Raw genomic sequence first — 4,838 nt, 5'->3', positions numbered from 1 at the left:
TCTGCCTCCTGAGTGCTGGGATTAAAGGCGTGCACCACCACACCCAGCTTGGCTCCCGATTTTAATGAGAATGCTTTCAGTTTTTCTCCCTTTAGAATGATATTTGCTGTAGGTTTGTTGTATGTAGCTTTAACTATGTTGAGGTATGTTCCTTCGAGTCCAGTTCCCTCTAGGACTTTGAACGTAAATGCATGCTGAATTTTATCAAAAGTCTTTTCTGCATCTATTGAGATGGCAATGTGGTTTTTGTCTTTGAGTCCATCTATATGATTAATGACGTTTATTGACTTGCATTTATTGAACCATCCCTGCATTTCTGGGATAAAGTGTACTTGATCATGGTGAATGATCTTTTTATGTGTGTCTTTTTTTTTGGTTTCCAAGTATTTTGTTGAGAATTTTTGCATCTATGTTTATTAAGGATAATTTTCTTTTCTGATTGTGTCTTTACCCAGTTTGGGTATTAGAGTGATGCTGGCTTCATGGAAGGAATTTGGGAGTTTTCCCTCTGTTTCTATCATTTTGAATAATTTGAGTAGTATTGGTTGGAGGTCTTCTTTAAAGGTCTTGTAGAATTCTGCTGCTGGGCCTGGGCTTTTTTTAGTTGGAAGGCTTTATATTACTCTTTCAATTTCCTTGTATGTTATGGGTCTGTGTAAACTGTTGATCTCTTCTTGGTTTAACTTTGGAGGTTCCCATGTTTTCATGTATCGATCCATTTCTTTTAGACTTTCAGGTTTAGTAGAGTGTAGGTTTTGAAAATATTCCCTCATAATTGTCTGGATCTTTTGGGTGTCTGTTGTGATGTTTCCCCTTCATCTCCGATTTTGTTGATTTGGATTTGTTCTTTCTTTCTTTTGGTTAACTGGGCTAAGGGTCTATCTATCTTGCTTAGCTTTTCAAAGAACCAGCTCTTAGATCGTTTATTCTTTGTATTGTTTTCTTTGTTTCTATTTCATTAATTTCTGCTCTGATTTTTGTTATTTCTTCTCTTCTGCTGGGTTTGGGTTTCATTTGCTCTTGCTCTTGACTTTCCAGTGCCTTGAGTTGCAGTGTTAGGTCACTTATTTGGGCTCGTTCCAAAATTTTTAATGTAGGCACTTAGAGCTATAAGCTTCCCACTTAGGACTGCTTTTAATGTGTCCCAGAGGTTGTGTTGTTTTGTATTGTCTTTTCCATTGAATTCTAGGAATTCTTTTATTTCTTTTTTAATTTCTCCTTTGACCCACTCATTGTTTAGGAGTGTGATGTTCAATCACCACGAGTTCATGTAGTGACAGGGCTTCATCCAGAGCTGATCTTGAGCTTCATTGCTTTGTGGTCCGATAGAATGCATGGAACTATTTCAATATTTTTGTATTTGTTGAGGTCTTTTTGTAGCCCAGTATATGGTCAATCTTTGAAAAAGTTTCATGAGGTGCTGAGTAAAAAGTGTGTTCTTTGGTGTTTGGGTGGAATATTCAAAAGATGTCTGTTAGGTCCATTTGATGTGTGGTATAATATCATTTAATTCAGATTCCTTTATTCTTTGTATAGTTGACATGTCTATTGGAGACAGTGGAGTATTAAAATCCCTACTATTACTGAGGTGGAGTTAATTTGTGCCTTGGAGTTCTGTAGTTGTTTTTATGAATTTGGATGCCCCAGAATATGTTAAGGACTGTAATATCTTCTTGGTTAACTGTTCCTTTGATCAGAATGAAGTGACCCTCCTTATCTCTTGTGATTAGTTTTACTTTGCCAGATATTAGAACTGCAACCCCTGCTTGTTTCTTGGTGCCATTTTCTTGGAATATTCTTTTCCATCCTTTTACCTTAAGGTAGTGCTTGTCCTTGAAGGTGAGATGGGCTTCTTGCAGAGAGCAAAGAGATGGATTTTGTTCCTTAATCCATTCACTTAGCCTGTGTCTTTTGATGGGGTAGTTCAGTCCATTGATATTTAAGATTGTTATTGAAAGGTGTGTATTGGTTGCCATCATTTTGGTTGCTGTTTGTGTTCTCTGCGTAATGTTGCATATCCTAGATTATATCTTTGTTTATTTTCTTTTGTTGCCCCTAGGGTATAGTTGTTTCTCTCTCTGTTCTCTACATTGCTGCAAGTATTCTTTCAAGGCCTGGTTTTGTGGACATGTATTCTTTCAGGCTATTCATGTCATGGAAGATTTTTCTTTCCCCCTCAACTGTAATAAACATTTTTGCATAGTATAGTACTCTGGGCTGGCATCTATTGTCATGTAGAACTGGAAATAACTTGGTCCAGGCTCTTCTGGCTTTCATAGTTTGCATTGATAAGTCAGCTGTATTCTGATGGGCTTTCCTTTGTATATGACTTGTATTTCTTTGATTGCTGCTTTCAGTATTCTCTCTTTGTTTTGTGCCTTTAGTGTTTTTACTATATGTTGTGGGGAGTTTCTTTTCTGATCCTGTCTATTGCTCAGATGTGCTTCCTGTGTTTGTATGGGGATGTGTTTCCTCAATTTTGGGAAATTCTCTTCTACAATCCTTTTTAAGATCTGGCAAATACCGTTAACCTGAAATTCTTCCCCTTCCTCTCTACCTATGATACATTGATTTGGTCTTTTCATGGTGTCCCACATCTCCTGCATATTCCATTCCTGTGTTTTTAAAAATTTTTCTATAATCTTTGCTTTAGTGGTCCAGTTCTTCAACTTTATCCTCCAGTATTGATATTATGTTTTCCATTTCATTTATTCTAGTGATGAGGCTTTCCCCTTTTATTTCAAGTTGGCTTATTGAGTTTTGCACTTCCTTCTTCATTTCTGCCTGAGTTTTCTTCAATGGTTCTCTTTTGTGAATTAATTCAGAAGTTTATCCCTATCTTCTTTTACTCTTTGTTTGCTCGTGTGCTTTTTAAATTCGTTGAATTCCTTGATCATGTTTATGATTGTTCTTTTAAATTCAGTGTCTTGGGTTATCTCTAGGGGCTCTCCTTGTAGAACTCATTGGTGGGGTTTGGTGGGGGACATAGTGTTTTGGCTTTCCATTTTATTACTGTTGTCATCTTGGCATGTGAATTTTTTTGTTGTTTATGATTCTGATATGAGAATTAAGTTGAAATATGCTTCTTTTTGTATTATCTGGGTGCCTAGATCCTTTCTTTATTGGTTGTGTAAAGCTGGTTGGTACAGGATTCAGGTTCTCTCAGGTTTATTTTGGAGAGAACTGATGGCTTCAGATCAGCTATTCAGGGGTACCCACAGAAGCCCAATTCAGGTTCCAGTCAGGTGCACTCAGCCTTCCTTCACCTCATGGAGGCAGGATCCAGGCTCTCTTAGGCATTCCTGTGTATTTTGAACCCTATGCCAGAGGGAGGCCAGATGGGGGCCAGAACTCAGCACTCTCTGGCTGTCTGCTGAGATCCCAACCTTAGCCTACCAAAGCCAGATCTGCCCTGGGGCCTTGGGAGGGGACTCACAAAATCTCAGATGGGGGATGGTATGGTGCAGTTAGGGGAAGCTCACCACCATTTGGAGGCAGGATAGGGAGCTGTCAGGCTGTCCCCTGGGTTCTCAGGCCCCCTGGTAATTGGAGGCCAGAATCCAGCACTCTCACCAGGCTGTGTCTTGTATTATAGTCATTGTGTTGATTAGGCTGCACTATGGGCTCATGGCTCCAGGGAAGAGTACTATCTTTTGGAGAAGGCCACGCACAGAGACTGGTACATGCAAAGCATATGATAAATGCTTCCTGGACTCTCCAGTAATGTTGAATATTTTATAAATTATCTGCTGCAAAGTCAGTTTCATATTGTACCTGAAACTAAATTGGTTTTTCTATTAAGTTCTATGCAATAAAGCAAAAGTAAAATATTCTTTTCCCCCAAATGTCATCTCAGGGAAGTCCAAGAGGAAGCAGGCCTGTGTGAATAGGACCTTTAAGTGCATAGGACAGATGGCCTTAGACATTCCACTACTCTGAGCAATGTCAGAAAACTCAACCAAACCAAATAAAAAGAAGTACTGGGTGATAGCAAGTGAAACTGGGCCCCTCAAGGGCAATGTTCTACAGGAGTTGAGACCTAAACATGGCCAAGAAGCACAGTACAGAGAATTGCAGCTGTGCACTCAGCCAGTAGCTCCACAAACTCTGCTGAGTATTTGCCACATACCAGGTCCTGAGCTAGGCTTCAGGAATCTGGAGTATTGTGTCATTAACACAGTTCTCAGAGTATAGACCAACAAAAAAATTCAGCTTCAGAATATTAAGCACTACAATAAAAAATGGTCCAAAGACAGAAGAAAGAAGAAAATTCCCTTCTGAGGAGAGTGACATACAATCCGACTGTTATAGGTGAACAGGATATCACCAGGCAGAAAGTGCAGCATTATGAGGTACATGGGTGTCTTCCAACAAGTATGTTTTTCAGTGAGCTCAAGTGTGGACTCTAGGTGCAAGCATATTCAAAGAAGTGAGGAGAACTTGCCTTACAGTAGCCTGGAGTACTGGGTTAGAAGCTTGGAACTAACTCTGGAAATAAGAGGAACATTTGAAAGGTTGAAAGCAGGAGAGCAACGCAGTGAAATCTGTAGTTTAGCAATGGTATTTGGGCAACACTATGTCTAGTGGATTAGTTCCCAAAACACTGTAACCCTGAAAGATTGATTTTATATATAGGTCCTGCCTAAAGAAAACATGGTATTTTACTGAGTCTGACTTATTTCACTTCACATAATGATTTTCAGATGTATCCATGACATCAGTTACTTTCTCTTTACACTATAAAGTTTCATTGTGTAGGTATTTTCTTTACTCTTTTATCTTATTTAAAAATATTTCATTTATTGTTTTTATTTTATGTGTATAAATGTATTGCTTGC

The sequence above is a fragment of the Nannospalax galili genome, unplaced genomic scaffold (genome assembly GCF_000622305.1).
Source record: "Nannospalax galili isolate Female #2095 unplaced genomic scaffold, S.galili_v1.0 scaffold28, whole genome shotgun sequence".
Classification (NCBI taxonomy): domain Eukaryota; kingdom Metazoa; phylum Chordata; class Mammalia; order Rodentia; family Spalacidae; genus Nannospalax; species Nannospalax galili.
The sequence above is the reverse complement of the archived record's forward strand: the minus strand, read 5'-3'. Positions refer to the sequence as shown.